Raw genomic sequence first — 26246 nt, 5'->3', positions numbered from 1 at the left:
TTAAGCTTTCCCATAAGAAGTCTAAACTGAATTTTGGAAATTTTTATTTCATTATAGACTTACTTTTCAGGATGTATTAGGCCACCCACTAAGTGTGAGGGCGTTCTAGATTGCTCCCAAAGAGCTACCGGTTGCTTTGGGAAAACTTAGTTCTTGTCAACCTGATGAAGTTTATAGGAAATCTTCCTGCAAAAATGACAGCAGCTCTCCTCTGACTTCTCTACCGTACCCAGTAATTTAATAGTAAAGACATAAAATCTAGTATTTGAAATAATTTATTTTTAGTGACAAGTATAAATATTTTTCACTTTTATTCAATATTTGAAACAAGTGCCATGACTGTTTGTGTATGAATATGTGTATTTGTACACTGCATAGAAAAATACTCAGCATTTATGTGTGCTTCATTCATTTTCCTGTTATAAAAAAACCCTTGTATGTCTGGCCAGAACAGAATTTTACTGTAAGCCTAATGCAGTGTGCTCATTTGTATGGGTTGCTGCAACTGGAATTTTTCAAATGCATAATGTGGTGGTCATGATAATGTGTTTACAGAGTGTAAAATTTGAGCTTGAATTATGATTACTAAAATAATTGATCATCAGCATTTGTGCTTTGCATAAGAAGAGTTCAGGAAAGCTGAATATTAAATAAACATGTTAAATAAGCATGTTGGATGAACAGCATTTCTCTTTCAAATCATCAAATGAACAAAAGCTAAAAGAAGAGCATGTACTCTTATTGCCAATTACTTTCCAAGGAGGATAATCATACAATCTTTATGACCTGCTAGAACTGTATTCTTGAAGTAAATTTCCCATTACATTCCTCTCAGTGTTAAAATACAGTAATTCTACCAGCAGATAAGTTGTGCCAAAAATAAAACCAGGAAGGTCTCTCATACATAGTTTCTGGTTATTAAATAATGTGCACTCTCCCTATCCCTTCCCAGCAGGATTTTCTGTTTTCTCCAAAGGCTTAGGGAACTCCTGCAGGAACTCAAGGAGCTGGTAGATGCAGGGGGTGAATGAACAAAATTAAAGTTCTCTCCTTAGAACTTCTCGCTTGTTTTGATCATCTTGCAAATGAGGAGAAATGTATAGAATTTCTGTTCCTTGTAAAATAATATTTACACTGTGTCTCTGATACATACAGAAGAGTGCTCAGATATCAAAGGGGATCTTAATTTTGTGGGAATTTTAAGTTCTGTAAGAAAATTATTAGAGAAATTGTTGTCATTTAGAGGTACATAATTAATATATGGGAGTCAAATGCATTTTGCATTCAGTGTCTGATCAGCCCATGTTCTGGGTGTGCAGTCTCTTAGGGAGAGATGCTCTGTAGTATGCGTGGGCCAGGGCAAGGATGGAATAAACATCTCTGATCAGAGCAGAAAAACACAGTGAGCCTCCTGCTTAGTCTGGATGAGGAGTGTTTGCTGCTCCAAGGGAAGAAATAACAGAAATAAAATAAGAGAAATAAAATAACAGAAATACTGGGGCCAAGGCCATGGCCTGAGCAGTCAGGGGAAGTCTTTGAGGAGATGATGCTGTAGTCTCACCCAGATGTTTGCACCCCTGTGCTGTTGTTCTCCTGGAGCTCTGTGGTCTGGCAGCGTGGGAGCAATGCAGCTGCTGCATCCAAACCCCAACAGGTTGCAGGGGGTTGGATGCAGTGGAAAAAAAGGGGAACATGTCTGGTATGGCATAGGCAAGAGGAATACAGGAATATACACCCCCTACCTTTTTGGGTTTTGTTCCCTTTGGCAGTCCCTGCCATCCCTAGTACATCTCTGTTTGTATGCTAAAATGATCAAATCAGTAATGATCACTTTCTTGGGGTTTTTATGCTTTTTCTTGTTTCTTTTCTGCAAGGAGTCCTTCAGGGCTTCTGAAGATCTCATTTCTATTCTTGTGATAGCAGGTGCCTTTGATAATCTGTTTTTCTCCAGTCTTGATTATTCTTTTTCTGTGTTGTTTGTTTCTTCCTTTTGGCAATTACATCCTCAATTTTGGATTATTTTAGATTTCTATTGCTAAAATCAAAACATAGTCACTAACCGTTTTTCTGCATTTGCTGATTTATTTTTTGGGCAGCGAGGTCCCTGCTCCTCTGGCATCCTAGCTGTCTGCATATGGTAATTTATATTGTCTCTTAGCTGCAAGATATTTTTTGTTCAGCAAATTATTTGTGTTTGTTTGCAGTTGATCATTTTTGTTTAATAGCATTTTCTATTCCATAGCACAGCACCGTCCCAGGAGAAAAGGATTTTCTCCTGGTGCTCTAATGAGTTGTTTTTGTAGCTCTCCCAAATGGGGTCCCATTCTTAGAAACAGTCCAGCAAGTGTCCTTGTGGTGTGGACGTACAGCAGGGCTTGGCAGATTCACTGTGCCCTGTTTGGATATTTCTCAGGCACTGGACTGGATGGAGGGGACTCCTTAAGTACGTTTTGGGGCCAGGGTGACGTTGGATGCCAGTCCAGGCTCTGAGATCTGGCTGTGCCATGCTGCTCAGGGACCCCAGTCTGAGCTCAGCCGCTCCACAGGACCAATGACTCTGCAGAACACGAGCCCCCCGTGCCTCCAAACCAGGAGTCATCTGAAATGAGGGTTCTGCTGCTGTGATCAAAAGAATTTTTTGCAGTTACCATGAGTAAAATCCCTCCAAAACCAGGAAGAGGGTTCTATCTGCTGATCAAAGGGTCCTTTGGCATCCCCATCCAGGGAGATTCAATGCAAACGGAATTTTCAGAAAGCTCATTAAAAATTAACAGTATTGGTGGGGGGAGGAAGCCCAGAGATAAATCCTTAGAGATCATGTTCCTTTAATAGAAGTTTTTACTTGCAATGAGAAATACCTGAATGCCCAATAGAAAACAAGTTCTGTAATTCATTCTTTGCGCCACATTCCCTATTTGAGGATATGGGAGGTTTATAAATTCTGGATTTATAACCTGTTTTGTTTCTTGTATGGAGATCTCTTTGATTTATCTGAGTGTTTGCTACTGTACAATTTACCATATTAAAAAAAAAAATCAAATTATGGATTTCTACACCTTGGATTCTTTTGGGTTGTATTGATCTTTCAGGGCCTTTCATGTTTTTGAAGTGTGTAAGACTGTGAAACTTAAACTCAGAAGGTGTTTCCGAGGTTTATTTTTTTATAATGTATATATTTTATATTATTGATTCCTTATTTGTTACTGTATTTTACAGTATATACAACAGTATACAACAGTATATTACAACTTTATTATTATTATGACATGGCTTGTAGTTAAATTCAGCCCTCTTGGTCCAGTCTTTGTTGTTTCTTACTGATGTTCCAGAAGGGATACAGAGAAGGCACTCTAAAGAAACTTCTGGATGAGATGTACAAGTTAATTATCAATGAGCTGAGACTTTATGATATCCACATCGAACTTGTGGGGAATTCTTCCCTGCAGAAGCAAGAGCAAGTGTGGCACTGCTGGAGTGAATTATAGAAGTGAAGTGTATAAAAACCTTAGTTTTGGATGCATACTGAATACAAAAATAATTGCAGGCACAATTAAGATAGGTGACTTCCTGTGGCAACTACCCTCTTATTCCCTCTTTCCCTCTATAATTACCTGAGGGTTATTGCAGTCTGGATACAACTTTTGAATTCACTGGTAGAGCTGAGCTTTAAAAAAGAGAACAAAAAACCAACCCAGCCAGGACTGAATGATTAAATTTCCTTTGTTTGTTTGGTTGATGCTCACTGTTGTACCTCCAAAGGAGCACCAAGCACCTCAGGATGTGGGTTATGTCCTGTAGGGTTTTTCTGGGATCTGTTTACAATCACTTGCTTCCAGAAACAGAGGGACTAGTTAGTTCTGTGTGCTTTTGCTGCCCTATTCAAAATCTTCTTTTTCTGAAAGTAGTGAATATCAAGGCTGATTATAGATGTTGTTTTAAGGAAGTCTTTTAGGCTTTAATTTACCACTTTGACTATTTAATACCAGAAGAAATGGCTGCTAGGCCTGGGGTGGATCGAAGGGAAAACAATTTAATCAACAGGTAGAAGCCCTCGTTTGAAGTAATTGATTGTAATTTTGCTTTGGAGTTAGAGAAATCAAACTTTGTCGAGAAAATAACTGTGCTGCAATCTATTAAAATGTTTGATTTGTTACTAAGATTGAATTGTTGTAGTGGAAGTGCTATTTATTTTGCTAATCAGGCTGGTTTACTGCTTTGCTTTTGTTAAAGCACATAACCTTTATTTATACAAATTATTTAAGTTTTTATTACTTTCTAGGAAGTTGCGCATTGATGAATACTGTGTTTCTAATTTGTGTCAGACTGCATTTAGAGGAGGGTGTGTATCTAATGCAAAAAATCCTCACGTGATTTACTGTTGCAGTGTACTGGATAAAAAGGGAAACTTATGCATTTCAAACAGAGAAAAATTCTCTTTTGACAGTAGTGAAATGAACTGATTTTCTTGTTCAGTATTTTGGAATTAGTGGGTGTTTTGCAGTCTCATAACTGGCAGATAAATTTCTTATCCTTGAGTGTCCAGAATACATACAAAGCATTGAAGCCACTTGAATGCAAAATAGTTGTGGTATTAAAAATAATTTGTATTCCACTGTAAAAACTGGTCGCTTTTACTTCATGAACGCTCTGCCTGTGATTTCCAGGAGTTCCATGGATAGCTTAGTTGACTTTTTCATTTATCTAATTTTTTTTTTTCCTAGTGGCTTCAATCAGATTTTGGTACAGGTTGCCAAAATTTTAAATTTAATTTGAAATTAAAACCTAAACTCAGTTTTGATGTGATTTTTGTATAGTATCTATATCTGCAGTGGATTCTGTTGTCAAAACACTGAAGAATTTCAGTTAAAAAATTGCAAAAGGATTTTTTACTGGCTTTTTTTTTTTAAATAGAAATTCTTTGCAAATATGAAAAAAAATCTCCCTGTTTTTGAAAGGAATAAACAAATTTTATTCTGCTTCTGTCATGCTGTGAGGCAGCAGCACTGGGCAGGACAGCCCTGCTCTGGGGAGCCAGTGGAGATGCTGCCCTCCAGCTCTCTTTAGGCACCATCATTTAGTGTGTTGTGTTCTAGTTGGTTGCAATAATGAGCAGCACGGTTTAAAATTTACTGTGTGATATCTTTAGGGGTTTGTATTTTAATCTTTCTTAATTCTAAACGTATTTAATAATAATGTCATGGAAGTGTCTGATTTTTTTTACCAGAATTTTTAAGTTCATCCTGCCTAATTTCTGGCTTTTTGGGTCTCTTTGGCCACGAGTAACTCAGCTGCTCATCTTGGGCAGTGCCCACAGTTTTTCTTCGCAAGAGATTTGGTTAATTTAAAAGAAGAAGACAAGCCTGAGGAGGGTTTGGGTGGAGTGCCTGAGACAGGGCTGCTGAAATGACCTCACCAGGTCAAGTCTGCTGCTGACTAAGGATGAGCAGGAGGGCCTTTCTGGTTTGTTCATCAAAAGAAATGCAGATGTTGGCTTTAATCCTTTTGCAAGTACACCTCCCTTCCTAAAATGTGCCACACGAGAGATGTGACACGTGTTTGTACGTGGAGGGTTACACGTGAAATCAGCTTGGCCCCTGGGCAGTTTTCAGTACAATTTTAAGTACCGTCAGAAAGGAGAAGCTGCTGCCCTGTTGCATTGTGCCACGATGCTGGAATGCAGGGTTATTTCCTTATCTCACCCTTGACGGCTCTGCATCCTGTGCTGGGACAGAGGAATTGCATGCAGTGATGGGAGGCTCCGTAGATCACTTTCATGCATGTGCTTCTGACACTTTACACTGTTGTTGCTTCTCTGGCATGAATTATTTGCACTTCCCTGTGGCTGCCTCCCTTCATCCGCGCTCAGCCTTGCCCTGTGAGCCCGTGGATGGTCTCTGGCTGCTCCATGCAACCGCTGTCTTCAAAAGTTGGTAAGGGTGTTTGGCAAGTGCTGTTTTGAGGACTGGCAATTGTTCAAGTCAGTTAAGAATTTTTTAGTGAAGTTGTTACGCAATGACGTTTTAAAAATTAACTCTTCATGTGCAGGCTAAAATAAACGAGCGTAGTTTGATTTTTAGTGCTTTATGGGAAGCTGTTAGGAACAAAAAGATAAAACTAGTAAAGTTTTCTAAATCACTGGATCAACGGATTAGCTAAAAATGCCCCAAGGAAATTATCTTAACTTGACCAAAGAACAAATAGTGCTAATTGCTCTTAAACTGAGCTTGTTTAGTCTGCAGATGTTGCTAGCAAAACTGCCCCCTTTTTGTTTTTGTGGCAGAGGGAGTAGGTGAACAGCACACCCAGCCTGCTACAAGTCCAGGAGGATCAAGGAGACTTCTGTGAAAAGGTGTCAAAACCAGTCCAGTAGCAGTATTCCTGGGAGAATGTGGCAAGTGGATTATATCTGGGTAAAGTTGGTGTAAAAAGAGAAGGGGATATGTTAAATGGGTCAGAAGTGCTAGTGTTTTGAGCTGTTTTTATAATTCCAAGATTTTGCTTGTTCCTTAGGCAGTGATAAAAAAGATAAGACACAAGAAAGAGTCTGAAAAATGATTGCAACTGTACCGTGTCATACAACAAAAAATATATATATTGAACCTTGTTTTTATCTGATCTGGTAAGCAATCTCTTCTGAAGTGCAGCAGCTTGTAAACCTGGGCTTTTATTACTTGTTGGTGATGGAAAATACATCATTTTTGGGCTGCCAAGTCCTGTGCATTTATTACCCTGCGCTGTATAGGGTCCGTGTATTTATTAGTGCTAAATACCTAATATTGTTCCATTTCAACATTCTGCCACTGACTTGGAAAAGCACGGCATAAAAGTATCCTAAAAAAATCAGGGAAGAAAGGCCCTTGACTAGGTGTGACTGAAATAATATCTACAGTGTTCTGTTTGGAGATGAGCCAGACCCCGATATTTGGTGTTTGACACTGAGGGCAAATACTTTTGCTAGGTGGAGTATTTTTGACAAGTGTGTTTGGTACTCCTCCCCTGAGCATTTGTCACTTGCTTCCTTGGTTAACCAATGCATGTTAGCATGATCACAAAAGAAAGCAGCAAAATTTACAGGCCTTCTGTTTGTTCTCCATCAATAAAAAATAATTCAATATCTAAAGGTTCAAATGGAAATTGGAAGCATAGGTTTTTGGTTGTTTGTTTTTTTTAAATCTTTTTAAAGTTTGTAAACATTCAAAACTTTTTTTTTTCTTTTTAAAAATGAAAACTGTGCTGGTGTGTGGATGCTTTAGTGAATCTATCAGAGCAACATAAACCACATCAGGTGCAAATCACTTCAGTGATGGTACCTGCCTTGCATATTTTAATATTAAGATGTGGGTAAATTTTCTGTCTTTAACAAGTTGAAAGATTAAGGAAATTTTATTTCCCGAAGACCTAGAACAGAAGTCTCGAGTTTGTTACTTTCTCCAAATAATCTAGTAGATCACACTGATAAATGTGAGTTGACTTTAAATATAGCTGAAAAGTTCCCCAAACCCACTGGTTTCATGGATCCCTGACAGCAGTTACAGAGAATGAGAATTCTGTAGGTGACTGCAGAGGCAGTGTTCTGTAAATGAAATTCCCAAGCGGTGAAATCCTATCCCCAGCCTATTCCAGTTTGAACGAGATTTGCAGGATGCACAGCTCAGCCAGTTTCAGATTCCTGGTGTGAAACAATCAAGATAAGAATCAAAAAGTAAAGAAAGGGAAAAGCCCTGTTAGATCAAACACTATAGACTAATCTTTCTCCTTAGGCAGAATTACTCCTTCCAGAGTCCTTTCTACTCGTGTTTAAAATAACAGGAGCCCCATGGCACTGGGAGTTTTTCTTAACTTGTATTTAGCTGCATGATTTTGTTAGGGGCAAGTTTTTCCTGGTTGTTTAAAATGTATTTGCAGCTACCCAATCTTCACCAGACAAACCTAAGTCTTCTCTTGCCCTTGACCTTTGCTCCTGTGAAATTGCTGGTTTTTCTCCTGTTGGTGATGTTACATAGCTGTATTTGAGACTGATCCCTTGACTAACATCAGCATTCTTTTTTTCCTGCGTTTTAAACTGTTTGTAAAGTGGTGTAATAGGTTATCTAATCTCACTTCCACTTGTTTGTAGCATAAACACCTGCTGTGTGGTGCTGTGTATGTGTAACACATAAGTTCAAAGGCATATAAGTTGAGCTGTACAGCTGCAATGACCATAGGAAATCCAACAGAAAATATTTCCAGTGAAACAAAAATACTGACTTCACTCATTTTGGCAACAAATTAAGTTTGCTTAGGGGTTTTTTTACACACATTTTCAATAAGGAAAAACTTTTTCCTGCAAGCAGGAAAACCAACATAATTGAAACGTTAATTAACATATCAAACAGTATTTTTAGGAGGAGGGTTTTGTTTTTAAATTTCAATATATACCACCTAGTTCTGTCCTGGAGGTAGAGAGTTTAATAGTTCAAGTGTATATATAGAGCCAAACCTTTACTGCTTAGGACAGGCTGGAATAAGGGCCCTGTTAGGTTGGTACTGGTTAATCCTGGCCTAGTTGATGATCTTTGTGGGGCTTCTCTGCTGTGGTTTCATTTCCTGATACTCATCAGCTCTTTTGAATATGTTGTCTTCGATGAATCAAATGCATGTTTTCTTTGGTCATGCTTCAGTCCTGTTGTTAAAAAAAAAAGTGGCATGATTATATTAGTTTAATATGCTGCTGTTGATTAATTACTTTAGTCCATTTATTTAATAAATGCTGTTCTCCCTGACCATAGTACTAAAGTAAATATTTTGCTATGTTTCTCTGTACTGTAATCTCCTTATTCTTTGGAACTGTTTTTGGTGTCTCTTACTCCATGTACAAGTCTAATATTGATGCAACTATTTTTGCTATTCAGTCAATGTGACAGAGAAACAGCTCTGGTATCTAAATGGTTTGAAGAGACAACAGAATAACAGCTACATGTTTTCTACAGTTAGTGTCTGTGCTGTTTCTTGTACAGCTCCTACCTAGTATGTAATTCCATATTTGCTGAGAGCTTTTTGTGCTGGGCTCCCTTTTGCTCCCCAAGGCACTAGGCATCCTTTGGAAACATGTATTTTGATGATGGAGCTATAGGGCAGTGCTGCTCCTGCATTTCTTCCCTTTCAGTTCTGTGTTCCCTCTTCCTTTCTTGAGCCAGTTCTGTCCTCCTCTGACCCTGCAGTGGGATGCTTCAAGAGCTGAGTGGAAGAAAACTGTTAATTTTTTTTTTTTTTTTTTTTTAAGAGGAAAGGAGTTGTTGAGAACACCCAGCTGGGAGAGGGTAGATGAAGGTAGACTGAGGTCTCCCCACACAATAGCAATTAGATCTTGGCTAGGATGTGACTTGAGCATAAAACTAAACCAAAGCCTTCAGGTGAGCCACACCTCTGAGCTCTTAGGGACAATAGACAGCTCATTTGGGAATTAGTCCCTCTGCCTTCTGTGGTTTTAGCTCCTGCTGCAGGAAAGGTTTCCCTTCCCAGGAGGCAGGAAAGCTTGCCCTGGTAAATGAGAAGCTCTGGCTTTTTTCCTATACCCTGCTCTGCAATTTGTCACAGCTCAGTAGCTGCTGTGTAAGAATAAGTTGTCCTTTTAGCAGGGACGGCTGGATAACCAGTGTTTGAACAAGGGCAGCACTCTCCAGTGGGTTTTAACTCTTTGTGAATCAGAGCCCTAACGTGAAGTTGCAGAATTGCTCTGTTGGAGAAGTGATGGAAACATGGCAAGAACAGAGGCCAAAGGTTGTAGGAAAGATGATATTGGCTACTGATGGCATGGTGTGAAGATTAGGAAAAAGGAAAAAAAAAAAATCTTTGTGTTGCTTGGTCTTGGGCAACTTGTCTGCTACAAAGTCACAGGGTTTACCTGTACAGGAGGAACTTCACCTGTAGGTTGTGTAAAAATATGACCCAGACACAGTAGTTGTTTGGAAAACAGATACAACTGCCTGAGTATATTGTGCTTCAGGCATCACTGAGTTTTGAAAGTGAAGAGGGGAAGTGAGAGGGGACTGTGAACACAAGTGCAGCAGCTTTTCTTGACCAGTATTAAAAAAAAAAAAGTATTCCTTGATGCATTTAATTGATGATTTTAGGGCATTGAGTGTTACCTTTTATTGACAGTGTGAGAGGCTTATGTTTTTCTCTGGCTTTGCACAAAATAATAATAGTAATAATAATTTTAGGAAGAATCTGGAACACATTATAAACACTATATTTTAGTGGAGCTGTATCCCAGGAACACCTGGAGTGTATAATCCCAAGCTCCACCACAAACTTTGCTTTTGGGCTGTGGTGCGACTGAAAATTTTCAGAAAAATGTTTTCATACCTGTGGATTTTTAAGTGCTTTTGAGTTTTAAAGGTAATTCATAATTGTGATGTCTATTTCAAAAGAATTCTTGGATCCTAACTCTTCAGCCTTTATGCTACTACTATCACATACCCAGTATCACAAGCGGGATGGATTTTTAAGAACGTTTAGAAATATCTTTGTTTTCAAACCTGACCCTTCCCTGCAAGATCAGCTATCCTGGGAATTATTCCTGCAGTGGGCAGGCAGAAGGCAACCAGCCTTCCTACTGTGTCCTCAGACAGGGAGTGCCACTTCAGCACCACTGGGTGTACACAGCGTTCAGGGTCAGCTGTCTGCAAACACCTCTGGCAGCAGAAACCAGGCCCCACTGTATTGTCTCAATGTCCTCAGCAGCTCCTTAGCTTGGCTTGGCAAAAATGTAGATCTGAGCTGTTACTCTGAAAGAATGCCCTGTTTGACTTCTGGGTGCCCAAAGAGCTAAAGGTGGTAGTGGTACCAACAGTGAGGGAAACCCAGCCAGGGCTCCCGTGGTGGTTACACACATTGAGGTGAAAATAACACAGTCCTGTCAAGTCCTTTTGGTATTTTGGGAGATTTCCTTATTTAAACATTTTCCTTATTTAAACAAATGTGATGTCTCTGTAAAACATGTGTCCCACCTCCCCGAATCATGGCATATTTGAGACAGAATTGTAATTAATTCAATTAATTAAACTTGCCATAATCTAGATAAGTTCTTCTGCAAGGCTACCGTGAATCCCAAAGCAGAAGAATATATTGTTCTGAAAACAGTATCTGTGTGAAAACACAGATGAGGCAGGCACTGTTAGCAGAAGAAGGTGGTTTTCCCAGGAAAGTGGTATGAGCTTTGTTCCATATCCCCACATTGGAGACCAATTTAAAAGTCCTTCTAACCCTGCAGTTGCAAGGCTCCTGCAAACACATTTCCATGTTGACAAAAGCAGCTGCTGCCTTCCTTCAGCTGTGAAGGCTCATCTGAGTTAACAGGGTCTGAGCAGGGAAGGGAAGGATTCTCACTCACTCACCACTGCTGCTGAGTTGGTCTAGTGAACTGGAGAGGGCTGAATTAGTATTATGGGAAATATGCCTGTTCTTACTTTGAGGAAAGGGAATAGGAAAAAAGTAGAAAAGTATTCTGGATTTTTAAGTTTGGGGGTTTTTTTGTGTGTGTCTTTGTTCAGTTTTTTAGGTATGTATTTGAAATCTGTAATAACAGAGTGGCCCCTAAATGTTACACATCAGATTTTTTTTTTTTCTTTTAGAGAAGGAAAAGTTTTTTCCTATTTGAAGTGAGTCTGCTGAGAGCACCCAGTTTCACAAGCTGTTTTAGCTGATCAGTATTCCAGTGATAAATTTAAGACTCAGTTCTAGACTAAAAACACAGAAAAATTATATGTCAATATGCATATATGTCAATATGTCAGTAGTCATCATGTCTGCTATTTTTGGAAGAAAAACTCCACAAATTGGAAACTACCTTAAATTTTCACAGGTGTTCCTCCCCATCCTGCAGGTAGCAGTGTGTGAAGGTGGGGTTTTGTGGGTGCTTTAAGGTTCTTTGGCATAAGAGTGCTTTCAGTAATGGCTCTTTATACTCTTTGCCATTCTGGACTGGGTTTAACTTCATTCCCTAGGACCTTGTAACTTCCAGTTTACTTGAACTGGATTACTCACTAATGAATTGCATTTAAATGCCTTGCAAGTGAAATGATGCTGCAGCACTGCTCACCCTCCCTCCTGTCAGTACCAGCTGGTTGGCACTGCAAGGTTACTGGGGTGCATTATGGGTTTTAAATGGAGCTGGCTGAGTTGGTTTCCTCTCCAGCAATTCAGCTTCCTTCCCTTTCAGTGGGCTATGAGCTATTTTCTGTGATTGCCTCAGTTTCTGATTGTTAAGAAACTGGTGTTTAAACTTCTGCAGTATTCTTTTGCTTTGGTTTGACTTATCCTGTTTCTCATTGCACACTGAATCCTGTTTCAGTGGGTTTACAACGAATGGTTTCTGTATTTGGATGAACTTTTCTCCAGAACAATGCTGTCTGCTTGCCCAGTTCTTACTCTTCATCCCCTCAGATACCCTTTGTTTTAGCTGTTGGTTCACATACACCCATAGACACACAGGTGCATGTTCCATGTAAAAGTATTCCTGAAGTGTGGAAAGTTGTGCAGCTTTAATGTGGTATTAATGTACAAGTTAAGCATTTCTTCTTTGAAACATCTGGAAAGTCAACTTACATCAGGTTTTTCTTTATTTCTGATGGAACAAAGGTAAAAGAACAAAGGTCAGGAAATAAAAACTCAATTGACAGAGAAGAGCTGTTTCAGGTAGAGTTTAGGAATTTGTGTGGATATGTCTCTGGGCAGATCTTAGATACTTTCAGTGCTTCTGGATGAGGCTTCTTGTAAAACATCCTCAGCCACGCCGTGCTTCCAGAGTGAAGTACTGGAGCAGTCTGTGCATGTTATTTTGTCACTAGGAACCTTATTGCTACCTACCAGTTTCAGGTATTGACAGTTTTTAACAAGGTTTTGTGTGTGATGCTGATTTCCCCCTCACACACTTGTATGTGTTTGTTTCTCCTGAGTTGCTGTTTGTCTCAGTTTAGCCTCTCTGTCAGATCTGAAAAGCAGATGTTGTAGACATGCTGAATTGCTTAAAAAAATTGCCATACATCACTGTGGACCTGTGATTAAAAGAAATAACTTAGGTTTTCTCTGTTTATGTTCCAAGCACAACAGTGATAGAATCACCATTAGCTTTGTATGTGCCTATTAACCAAATGAAAGGAAGGATTCAATGGAGTGATTATTTTTCGATTTAGGCTTTTAAAATTATTGTCTCATGCTTTTTGCAGCCTAGTAACTGAGGGGAATATACAGGGTTTAGTTATTTTTAATTCTGTTTTGACTGGGACACTTTTTCCAGATGCTGAATCCAGATAAAAGTGGGATATTCAAGGATCATTTAGAAGAAAAGATACTGTGTCCTTAGGAGGCTTTTGTGATTCAGAAAGCACAACATCTAATGATTAAATTTGTTGTTAGAGCTCAAATAGTACCAAAATCTCAGAAAGTAGTATAAAGAGTGTGATCCTAAGAGGATTAGAAAAAAAACTCAGGTGCATGAGTTCACATGGGGAACAGGAGCAATTCAAAGCTCACACAAAAAACACTGGTTTAGCCATAACACAAATCCAGTGCAATGTCTGGGTAGGAGAAAGTAGCACCAAGAGCAGCATCGCTGGAAGGAAATGGTTAAACACTTCTGCAAGTAGCATTTAGAGAAATCCTTGCTTTGAACTGATTGTGTTTGGAAGCAGGTAGGGACTAACATCAGTGTACATCTGGTCTGTGTGTTGATAACCAGCTCTGTCACTGTGTTGGTGCCAGGGTTGTTTTTATCTGTGCACCACACGATGATTACTTCGCTGCTTTGGTGAAGGTGGTTTAGTGTGTTAGTTCTGACCCTGCAGGTGGGAACTGCCTGGCTCACGCAGGCTGGGCTTAAGGCCTGGAGCGTGGCTGGTCTCTGTTCGCCACAGCAGGATAGGGTGCTCTTCACAGGGAGATGATGTTGGGTGTTGTACTGAGTGTTTGGCCCCAAAGCTCCGAGGGACATGAGCATGAGGTTGTCATTTTGTGAAGAAAAAACTGGTGTGGGCAAGGCAGTAAGCACTAGCGCTGAGCACAGTGTGCCAGGGCACACATGGCTAAATCATCTTTCTTTACAAGTTGAGGGGAGCAGTTTTCAATTGCTGTTGAACACCTTAGTCATCAGGGAGTGGTGAGCCATTCCCAGCCCCTCCAAGATGAAGGATCCAAACTCACAAGCTGCTGTGCATTCCCCAGGTGTGCCATATCAACTTAAAGGGCATCTGGTGGATTATTTTTAAGTGTCACATAGTATAGCTGTTACTACGTCTGGGGACCTGTTTAAATCACCGTAACATGTTGGAATATAAAGGTGAGAGATAGTCTGAAATCAATAAATTATAACTGTCACCTGCATTGTTTCAAGGTACATGCCAAAATCCAATAAGATAAATTTGGAAGGAAAAAAAGCTGCTGATGAGGCGTTTGTCCTCAGCAATTGATTCTGAAGAAGGACATTGCAGAGTTTTCTAAATGTTTACACATCGCTTCAAGCGCCCTTATTTAAAACTGGAGCCTACAACCAATTAACATTGAGTGAGGAATGAAGTGAAGTCAGTGAACCCTTTCTTTTCTCATTCTCTGCTCTCTTGAGTCTTTGCTTCCAGCTTCTTTCCGTGTCACTGCCCTGTTTAGATGTAAAGCAAAGGACAAGAAGCCTCTTCCATGGATCAGGCGGAATGGTTTCCCTCTCTGGCTTCAATGATGAGTACTGCACTCGAGATTGCACAAGGGCAAAGAGGTGTTGGAAGGAGACAGTTTGGGCAGTGTGTGCTGAAGAAAGCCTTTTTTCCTTGAAGAAAATGGTTTATGTTTGTGCAATCATCCCTTTATGTTTGCAATGTTCCTTCCCAAATGGAAAAACCCAAACCAAGCATCACACTCGGAAGGGGGAATAGCAGCCCTCCTCTGCCATTCTCTGCACACAGATTTTGTCATGATTTAGACTGTTCTCAAAAGAGTATTGGTTGCTGTTTTGTCTGTTCTCAAGGAAAAACTCTTGTTATAAGCAAATAATGTTTTTATGGGGTATGCTGGGTGGGTGTTAAAGCTTTCTCTTCTCAGCCGGTCAGCAGCCCCTGCTGTGGAAAAAAACCTTTCTGAGTAGCCTTGCATAGGATACTCTACCTCTTGAGGAGTGGAGTTTCACTCAGCCTATTTACATATTTTCTGCAGCACTAGTACAACTAAGCAAGGAAATAAGCATGTTTGCAAATTATTTCAATTCCCAGCGTTCCTGCATTCCTCAGCATCCTCTGCAGTGCCCCTTGCTTGCCCTGTGAAGGTGATGTTTCTGCCTGCCTTGTGGCATCTTCTAAGAATAAAATAAGCCCAAATGCTGCAGCATTTTTTTTTCATGGGTCCAGAAATGGCTCTATAATGAAGGATTTCCTGCTGGTTGAGCTTGAAAATTGCACGTGAGAACCTTGTGTTGATCATGAGTCCCACAAACCATAGTTATCCTTTACTCATAGTAAAAGTTTTTTGACCACAGGTTGCACACACTTGGTAAAGAATTTAATCTAAAAATAGTCTGGTAATTCTTCATTGGTCACCCGTGTCCATCTGTCACCCTTCCTGCTCTTTGAGTGGGCGATTAGATTGTGTCCTAAAGAAAAGTTGTCTGGCAAGTATTTCTATGGAGGGCAACCACTCAGGAATATTAGTGTGGATAAAAATCGTTTGTCACTGCTGAATAAAAATGAATGTTGTAGTGGATGGCATTGCCTCATATTTGGATGTCAAACGCTGTGTGCTTATACTTAGTTATTTTATACTGGGTGCATAAAATTATTATTGACATGTAAAGAAAATTACTAAAATGTAAGAGTGTGAATTTGTTTGGATTATGTTTTTGTTTGGGTTCTGAAGGTGGGCAAGATTTCTCTTGAATTTTGCACTAGGAAGATTTCTGTTATTTTCATGTTTTCACGTGTTGACAGCAATTAGTATGAGCTATTTTTTTTTAAATTACTGATGTCACTGCTGGAGTAACTAACTCTTTGGGTTCATGGGCACACCTATGTATATAAATTGAGTTATTTAGTGTGAGATGTGTTAGGCAAACAGATTTCTTTTTCTTTCACTGCTTCACAGTGGATGTAACCATTTTGGAAGTCATACCAGTGGAACGTTGATTTTTGTTTGGGGCTTTTCAAAGTGTTCGGATGTCAGTAGCTGTGGTTTATTTCCAGAAGAAATTTGGCATGGGCAGACAATTCTGTAAGTTACCTAGTTGCCTTCCTGAAGCTTTTTGCGGGGAGCTGAAGCAAAATGCAGACCCTGGGATGCTTCTACCCAGGCTGTGTGGTGTGTGCGCTCCTGCCGAGTGGTGTGACTGTCCCCAGCCTGGTGGTGCAGGTGTTCGTTCAGTGTTTGCTCCAAGCTCTGTGTGCCAGGCTCCCTGCAGGACCAGCTCTGTGATGTGGGGAGAGCAGGATGAGTGCAAAGCTCCAGCTCAGTGCTGTGCCCCAGCTTTGCTCCAGGTCTCAGCAAACACGGTGGGAACGCTGGGCTCTAGGAACTGGGAGAGCCAGGAAGGTTAAATGATAACATTTTACTGTGTGTTAGCAGCACAGTTTTCAAAATAGTACATACTAACATTTCCTACTTTGTCTCCTTATTTCCCTGTCAGCATCACCCTTCTGTGGCAAGAGGCACCCGAAAGGAAAACTTCTGCATATCAATGCACTGCCAATGGTAAGTACCTTTTTAACTGACTAAAGGTGGTGTGGTTTCTCTCTGCACATACGCCATTAGCAGCCTTACACTGCTAAACAGTATTTTTAGAAAAACTACTTTTTAGTATTCAAGTGGATTATTTTCATTTTTTTTAAGGAACATCTACATCATTATGCTGTTTGATAAAAATATTACAATTGCACCTGGTTTTATCCTGTGAAAAGCAGAGCAGCATGTTAATTTTGAAGTGAGAAGTGTGACTTGACAGTAACATAGCTCATCCTGTTGGTAACTGGTGTTGCTTCCTCTTTTGGCCAAGAGCCTGTTTGGGGTGAGCTGTAGCCAAGCTGAGTGTTCTGTTGCCCCCACTTGGGTGCTCTCTGCAGTTTGTTTCAATACTAACAGCTTTTCCCAGAAAAAAACCCAAAACCAGCTCTGCACTGTCAGGTGTATTTTACTTCAGCCCATTTGTCAGTGTAAGACCAGTGAAGTTAAAATCTTAGCTTCTAGAGCAGGGGCAATCTTCTTATTCCATCTCTGGAATGTTAGTGTTACAGACTATAGCAAATTCATGTTTTCAGGCTGTCCTTATGGTTTGCTGGTGCTTCCTGATAGCTGTGCAGGTGGAAAGCAAAGCTGAGGCATGAAGGGAAGGACTGGAACTTACAGTTTCAGCTTTGATCAAACATCCTCTTTTGAGCAGTTTTGGTATCTTATGTTGCCAAAGTTGAGGTGTACAAGAGTGGTACCTGCAGTGTTAACCCTGAGAATTAAAAGCATGAAGTGCCAGTGTGAGTTTTGTACTTGAAGTGTCTCTAGATCTTTGTGCTCAGTATGGAAGTTAAAGGGGTAATATTTTGAACCACTTGCTTTGAAAATTCAATTTTGGACCTGAGAGCTGGGCTGGTTTCCTTTGTTTTTCATGTGGAAATGGATCTAAAGAATGTGTAAATCAATTGCAGCCTCATTCACACCTTTTCAACTCCACTGTATTTGCCCTGTGAGGAAAATGATGCTCAAAGAGTTTGCTTGGATTTACTTACCTCCTTTACTTTTTGAGGTAGTAAGCAATTATGTTAACTCCCAAAGAAAGCATGGAGTGAAATGTAATATATTTGTCACAAAGTAAAGCAAATATACCTCTGTAACCAGATCTGCACCAAGCATGTATGTTGTTTAATACTCTGGTTTTTAGGCTCAGAGTTGATATGAGTAGAGTTTATATTAATTTGGGATGAACTGAGTGAGAAAGAATAGTGTTTACCTGGTCGTTCAGAGTGGTATTTTAACTTCTCAGTCCTGAAATGAGCCTCTCAGCCTTTTCTAGTATTGTTAAATCTTCATTGTTGTTGTTGACCTTTTTCCAGCAAAAAGCTACTCTGTTTTCTTTTTATTTTGTAGTGGTTGAGTGTTATTCTAGTTATGATTTAAGATACTGATCTCTGTTACTGCCTCTCTTAAAAACATGACTCATTTCATATTAACCTAGTCCTTATACTACATAAAATTTTAAAATACTGTGAGGCTGTACTTGAAATGTTACTGCATTTTGTCCTAATTTTCCCCCTACAAATTATATTAGCAATTCAGAATTGCATAGTCTCAAGGGCATGGCAGTTGTTACAGTGATCATAAAATATACTCAACTGTTACTTGCAGTGAAGTGAAGTACTCCCCACTCTTTTCTTTGAGGGCTGTTTTTGTGCTGTAAGTTGTTATACTTTATTATTCAAGAGGTTTCTGAACCATTACTCACCTCTGATTAACTTTGAAATAGTTTGAATGTAGATTGAAGAGACAAGCTAGACACATTTTTTACCATCCCCAAAGTAATCGTAACTAAACCTGTTCAGTAAAAAAGACTTTTATAGGTTTCTGTTATGTTTTCCTCTTTGCTGTGTGCAAAGTGTGGGCCAGAGGTCACTGAAGAAAGCAGGTTGTGTACATGTCCCAAACAGGCCTTGCTTTAGCCATGGTTGCCTATGTTCAACACATATATTTGAAAAAGAAGTTGATTTCTGATTCCCTTGAGAAATGGCTGTAGCATTTTTGGTCATGTTTTCATCCTGTGTCAGTTCCATTTCTTAGTAGTCAAAAAACCCACCAAAACAACAATTTACACATACCCTATCCTCTTCTATTGTCTTCTTAGATTTTCAATTTTCAAGGTGACTAAAAGAAGCTTATTTTTTGCATCATATTGTGTTATGATATACATACATATCTTATGTATATGTTAACTGATAAACCAAATGGGGTAAAATACGGGTTACTCCTTAAAAATCATTGTAGTTGTTGGCAATTCTTTAGAAAATTAAATATTTATATTGTGATACAGCATGGCTGTGTTCAGTGGGCGTAAGTTCTCCTTCCCATTCTTCCAGCCAAATTTAATGTTTTTCACAATGTCAAAGGAAAGATGCAAAGGCTTAATGAAAAAGGCCTGGTAATTGCAGGAAACTAAGTGTCTAATGCTACTTTTCTAGGATTTGGAAGGTTCATTTAGAGGCTGATAACTGGGTACTTAATCTGCGGTCACAAGAATTAATGAATGTGTTGGAAATAAAAGTTTAAAGTTTTGTATCTTTGGTCTAAGCAAAAGATGGCATCAAGATTTCAATGAGGGCTTTAGCAAATAAATTTTCTTATTTTGTGATGGAGCAGGTAGCTTACCCAAGAGAGATTCTCTGTTGTATCTTGCAAGACTTTTTTGTGAGTTTTGGAAGCAAACCAGTTTGCCTTTCTGCCTTTGCAAGTCATTGAAGCAGGTTTGTGTGTGTGCACATCAATACGTGGGATAGGAGTGTGCTTATCTGTGCATGTATTTATACACACATATAGATGTAGATTTAAAATTAGAAATACAGAATGGACTATGCAAAACCCAGGAACTTCCTGAAAGGTGGGAGCTCCCAGTTAGTGCTCTCCTATGACCACTTGCTGGGATGGGTTGAATTTTGCAGAGGTGACCAGAAAGGGCTGTGAAGGACTCAAGCAGGGCAGTGTGCTTTCTTACAGGCATCCTGGAAAACACTGTGTCTGGGTTCTGAGCCTTTACATGGGTGGTTTGACAAAGATGGACATCCCGATCAGTTAAAAAGGTCTCATGCAGAAGAGAATAGAGAATGTCACTGTTTATTACAGACTGGTAGAAGCAAAGTCTGAGGATAGGCAGTGAACACAAAACTGCCTAGTCCCCAGGCAAGCAGTGTCATCAACAGCTAAGGCATATCCTCACAGTCTTGGGGGGAATACCAAGTAGCTGATTTAAATCCATTCTTTTCAGTGCTGCCTACTCTTAGGTGAACATATTATACTGTGTTTCGAGGGTGTAACACACCTGTTGTGTGTTATGTCAACTGTTCCTGCGCCTGAGAGATCTTACAGAACAGCTCTGCAGGCACTGAGTCTCTTGGGCCAGGAAATTCCTTGGGTGCAACATTTCAGTGTAATTATCTAGGCAGGGGATTTAGCTCAGAAACAGCAGGAGGGCTTGGAGGAGCTTTGGAGAATGAGTAAATCACTCCAAAGTGAAGGGACTGGAAGATGTCTGCAGAAATTTCCCCAAGACTGCAGCAGGTTGTTTTTAATTTGAACACCTCTGTGGTGCCTTCAGGTTGTCCTGTGACCTTACCTCTCCTTAGAAGACAGGTGAATGAATAAATGGATGTAACTATTACCCTGTGCTTCCCCAGCAGCTAAACCCATCCAAATTCTGATCTGCCAGGCCAGCATGTTAAAATGCTTCCGTGCAAAGGACGACAGCCAAGGGAAGGGGTATGAGCTGGGGAGTTGAGTTTGGTGTGGAAGCCTTGCTGGCACCTGCCAAGGACAGCTGGAGGTCTGTGCCACTAGCTCCAAGGCTATTGCACTGGAATTGCAAAGCTGGCTTTGTTTCAAGGGGAGCTGAATGGCATCTCTCAGCTACAGGTATATAAAATGAACATCTGCAGACCAGCAGCTCTTTGTAAGGTGGTGGAGCTGAAGGTTGGTTGTCATTGTACTGACAACAGGGACCCCTGCTTTCCAGAGTTCATGAAACTTGACAATACTAAAGATGCTGCCCTCAAGAGCCTAGAGTAATTGATTCAAAATAAATAACCCTGCAAGACGAAGGCTCTTATTCTGGGAAATACAAATGCATGTTACATGTACATGTAACTTCTAGTGTAGGAGTAGTTCTTTTGAGATATAAATAAGGAGCCCTTGCGTGCATAAAGCTAACCAGGCTTGAAAGCACTTTGAACAGGAGGGCCTAAAAGTGCTCATGAAATTTATTTTTGAGGCTGTTGGTTGTACAGTTTACGGAGTGCAACCTTAAAAGGGAAAAAGAAATTAAGTATTTATTTCTAGCAGGTTCTGTAATAGTCTAAAATAACTGACAACATGAAATTTTGGACTGTTTTGCTCCTTCTGAAATCAGTGGATTCTATTATCAATGAAGGAAGGTGAAATGCAATGGATTTTGTGTGATAATTTGTTGTGGCTGAGCACTTAAATTTCAAAATGTTCATACACGAGCTCTGTTTATTGGATCAGCATGAATCAGCTAATCTAGTGGTTTATGTGTGGAAGAGTTAATACTACTAATAATGTGATCCAAAAGAAAAGTTCCATCGTGTGGTAGGGTGCGAACTGTGATAAACAGTAAAATTGTACTTACACTGTGCTGAATCATTTTTGGAAGGATTTTTGAATTTTCTGTTTCTTTGCAGAGAACAAGTTAAACATGCTAGCAAGTTCCCTTTCTGACTGAGAGGGAAAACACCCCCTTTTCTCCTTTTTCTGCCATTAAAGTTCACCACTGAATGAATCAACTGAAACGGAAATGAACGTCCTTTAAAAAATTTAAGCTTTGGCTCTGTTTTGAAGTAGCATTTGTCAGAGAACTTTCTCTGCTGTTTCTCTAAGCATTTTGCAGTTCAAAAATAAGCTTTGACTAAGAATTCTCGGCAAAATCATAAATATGTAATTATCTAAGCAGCCAGGATATTTAGCCCCTGGCAGGTGCCCAGTGCAAGAGCAAAGGGAACTGGGCCAGTATCTCAAGCTAGAAGAACATCATCTGAAATAGGATGAGGGTCATTGCTATTCCTTAGCCACTGCCATTTCTAGGTTTTAAATTTTAAATGTACCTGAAAAGAGGCTGGTTTTGCTGCAATGGGTTATCTTCTCTTACTGTGTTTTTTCACTGTTGTCTTCCTCTCTGCTTTACCTCCTCTGCCTTAGGTTTTTTTTCTGTTTTTACAGCTTTATACTGGTGTTGGTTCAACAGATAATAGCAGTGTTGTTAGCATTAGATTATATCTTACTTGATCAGCATGCCATGTGCTTTAGAGGAGAGGGAGATTTTGTGTTTCTGCTCTGGGTTCACTGCCCTATGCCCGTGGTGAAGTTGTATAACCTGAAATGTCCTTTTTCCTGCTCTATTATATGAAAGAATTAGAACTGCAGTGCAAAGTCAAACAAGACAAAGTTTGTTGCCCCATTAAAAAATTAAACTGGCTCTTGGGTCTACATGAAAGTAGGATTTTGTAGAGAAAACCCAAGGACAGGCTCTTTTGTGTGCCAGCAAGAGTGTTGCCATCTGCAGAAGAGCAAGGCTGATTTCACAGCAGACCGTGTCAATGTGTCACTTGTATCATCAGGCCTTGATCCTGGTTTCCTTCTTGTCAACAGAAAGTTGATGTTAGCTCAAGTTAACAGAAGTAAAAGTAGTTTCAGCAGTGCTGATGCTGGCAGATAATGAATATTGCTGCAGAACAATGGGAAGTCTGTAGGCTGTGTGGAGTGACACTGCTGATGCTGACTTGTGTTTACTCAGGAGAAACACAGACCTGCTGGCCTTCAAAAACCAGGACCCTGTGTGGCCATCAGCATGGATGGCATGTCTAGAAGCCTGTACTTGCTTTCCAAGTCTTTAGTTCACCCAGTGGTTAGAAGCAAAAATTGTAGTCAGTGTGTTAGTGCACCCATATTTGTAAATAAAGGTCATGTGTTGCATTCTTACTGTAATTTAGTGAACAAATATAAGAAACTATTCAAGAGAAGGGATTTGAATCCCCTACTGAGCATATGTATGTAGGATTGGCATCCATTAATTTAATATTCACACAAATGGAGGGTATTGATGTCAAATGTGAGCTATAATTGGAATCTTTGACCTCATTAATTATATTAATGAAATCTTCCCCTTTCACTTAATTTCTCTGGGCTGTAGATGGACCATATTTTATTACAGTCTAGACGTGTTTTAAAAATGTTTTATCCTGTGTTCAGGTGTTTAACAACTGTTTTTAAAAAAAGATAAGTCCAGTAGCATAAGTGAAATTCAGTTCCATCGTAACAATGTGAAAAGGAAAGGACTTGAATAAAGTAATAAACTGAGCATGTGGTATGACTCGGGAATGGTTCTGTGCAGGGCAAGGAGTTGGACTCGATGACCCTTGTGGGTCTCCAACTCAGCTGATTCTGTGAAACTGGCAAAGGAGCTTTTTCAGAATTGGCAATTGCACTCTCTTGTAACTTGTTTTCTCTTTCAGCTTAGCTGACACTTTTTATGAGAACAGCCATGCATTTCTGGTAAAGAGCATACAGTAAGCCAAATAACATACATGATGGGCTATGAAGAAGTGATTTTAAGTGTGTGCTTACTGATGAGAATCCAGAATAAAGTCACTGGTAGTTAAAATGAACAGAGGGCAGATCAACCATCAGAGCAGAGGCTTTTTTCATGAATAAAAGAAACAAATGTAAAACTATCAGGTACATAACACACAAATTAAGGGGAAAATAGATGGTCAAAGGTTAAAGAGGGAATGAAAACACACGTTTTATGGTCACAAGATCAAATGAGGCATTAGTTAATTTTCCTTTTTTTTGGTGCAGTTCAGCAGAAGTTCAAGTAATTCAACCGAGTGATTGAACTGGAACAGGAAAGAGTGCCAGAAAAACTGGTTGCTAATAACATAAACAGAAAAAATAATCAAATGAAGTTAAGACTTGATGACAGCATTTCACATTAAAATGCATTTGAAAAGGCTGGAATTCCATCCTAGTTTGTGGAACCTGATTTGCATAGAAAACAAATTTGTAACAAATATTCTTTTAACAGCTGATAAATTATTCTACTAATAAGCCATCAGAATGGATTTAACCAAGAAGTGGCTGAGGCTTAGATAGTGTTTTCTAGAGACTGACCATCTGGGAAATTGGAAGTAACCTGAGTAGTAAGTGAGGGTATTTGAACTGTGAGGAGGTGACTTAATTACATAAATAGCAAATGGAAACCACATTAGGGATTCTGGGGTTTTGCTCTAAATAAAAGATAAAATACAACTTAATATTTCCTACCATTGATACCCCAAGGCAATGTGCTGCTCTTTAGGAAAGATCATTGCTGCCTTTTCTTGTATGTATTTCATACTTCTTATGATAAGCAAGTAGCTGGTATGTGTTTGAGTTTGTGACTGTGAATGCAGCTTAGAATAGATTGTTGGCATACCTTTCCACTGGCCTAATTCCTGGCTTCTTTTATATTTAACTTTTTCTGAAAACAAAATCCCTTTTTTGCTGAACCATTCCATTTTGGTTATTATCAAGATTTTTCCTATGCAGCTGCAGTTTACGAGGTTCCTGTTTTAAAGTCCTCCCCCACTGGTGAGCAGACTCACCAGAACATGTCCCAGTTCTTGGCTCGGACTGGAAGCTGTGGTGAATAGACTGTTGTGGAGCGAAGTTGCTTCCACTGACCCATCCAGTTTTGTTTTAACTTCCTTTTTGCTGAAGCTGACAGAAATTTCTCAGCAGATTGGCCTCCTCATTGCCTACAGAAACAACTGTTGCCGTTTTGGTTTGGGTTTTTTTGTTTTGTTTGGTTGGTTGGTTGGTTGGTTTTGGTTTTTTGGGGTTTTTTTTTTGCTGGCTTGTGGGTTTTTTTTATTCACACTTGTCTCCATGGTCATCTGTGTATTTCAGTTGAATTTCCTTTTCATCATAATGCAGACTAAATAAACTGATGTTTTTGTCTTTCAAAACACCCATGTCAAGGCAGTTGCAGGGATTACCTTGCTGAGGTTGACTTGCACTTGGACTGTCTCTGTTAAAGCTTCCCATTTTCATCAGACTGCTTTTCAGTCTGTCCACAGTTGGACGGGGACTGTGGCATATTTGGAAGAGGAATGAGTGTTATATGTGATCCTCTGAAGTGTCTTAGTCCTAATGTCCAAGTGTCTGGAGTTCATGAGAGTTGGGTCATGAGGGAGCATGGGGCAAAAACTGTAACCTGGGAGAAAACAGTGTAATGATCACAAACATTATAGTTCAGCAAATTCAGAAGCACATAAGCAAGTGCTGGACTCATTTTTTTTGGACTCATTTGGAAGACCATTTAATCGGTTATGTAAATCTTTAAATTTATGCTTTGAAAAAGGAGTGTTATGTGCGCAAATTCTAAGTCATTCCGAAAAGAACTGATGGCATCTATACATAGCAAACCTACGGGGGAAAAACAGTCATTTTTAGGGTTCCTGAGGTTCTGTTGTTACCCCAAGATAGATGTGGGATGTTTTGCAAATGCAGGAATGGAGAAACATCAGGAAAGGCAAATCCTGAGCAAAGTGTTACTAGGAGTGCCAAGTTACAGCTGTGATGCATGACATCAACTTAAAAAGATGTCAACTATGCAGGATTCATAAGTTAGGAACCTCTGTGCTTGCTTTTGAAGAAAAAAGCATTGTGGCTTAAGTGAAGTCAATTGTTCTGCATATTTCGGTGACTTGTAACTCATCTGGTGAAAAATCTCCAGTGGTTGGTAGGGAAAGGAGCTTGGGGATCTCAGGAGGATGTCTGGGTCACAGAGTAAACACACTTCCTTTCTTCTTCTCTTGCCCTGGCAGCATGGCATTTGTGTATTTGCAGTGCTATATCCACAGGAATCTTCCACTGGAAAATTAATTCATGTCGCAGAAATTATTTATTTTTTTAAAATAAATCCAGCCTTGCCTCACGCATGTGTCTGGCTACACCCATGAAAACTGCCGAAAGGTCACCTGAAAAATGTCCTGGAGATCAGCTGAAAGGGCCTGTTTGGGAAGTGGGTGAATGCACAGCCCTCCCTTGGATGGTTTATGGGAGCAGAGTAGCACTCGGGACAATTGGGAAGATGATGCTGCGGCTCGTTTCCATGAGCAGCTCACTGCACATGTGTCAGGGTTGAGAAATGACAGTGCAGGCTTACCCTGTGTGTGGTTGTAGGGGCTTTGAAGAGCAGTTCTGTGGCTACCTCAACTTGAAATTCGATGTGATACACTGCGCCTCTGCCAGCATGTGTTGAAATCCTGTAAGAGTGCTATAATTAGGAAGCTTAGTTGAAGAATTAGGTGAAAGAAACACTTGCTTAAGTATAATCGTTAACTATTATTAATATATAATATATATAATATATAATATATAATATATAATATATAATATATAATATATAATATATAATATATAATATATAATATATAATATATAATATATAATGTATAATGTATAATATATAATGTATAATGTATAAT

The 26246-nt window shown here is 39.6% G+C and overlaps 1 protein-coding gene across 1 annotated transcript in view; it reads left to right on the top strand.

Moving 5' to 3' along the window:
* The window catches only part of TBL1XR1 (TBL1X/Y related 1), a 110712-nt gene that overhangs the window by 31521 nt on the left and 52945 nt on the right, over positions 1-26246 (top strand). The window contains exon 2 of the mRNA XM_062498918.1: positions 16640-16704. The gene's annotated coding sequence lies outside the window, so the exon portion shown is untranslated. The remainder of the gene's footprint in view (positions 1-16639; positions 16705-26246) is intronic.

The sequence above is a fragment of the Cinclus cinclus genome, chromosome 10 (genome assembly GCF_963662255.1).
Source record: "Cinclus cinclus chromosome 10, bCinCin1.1, whole genome shotgun sequence".
Classification (NCBI taxonomy): Eukaryota; Metazoa; Chordata; class Aves; order Passeriformes; family Cinclidae; genus Cinclus; species Cinclus cinclus.
This window is presented reverse-complemented; position numbering and strand designations above follow the sequence as displayed.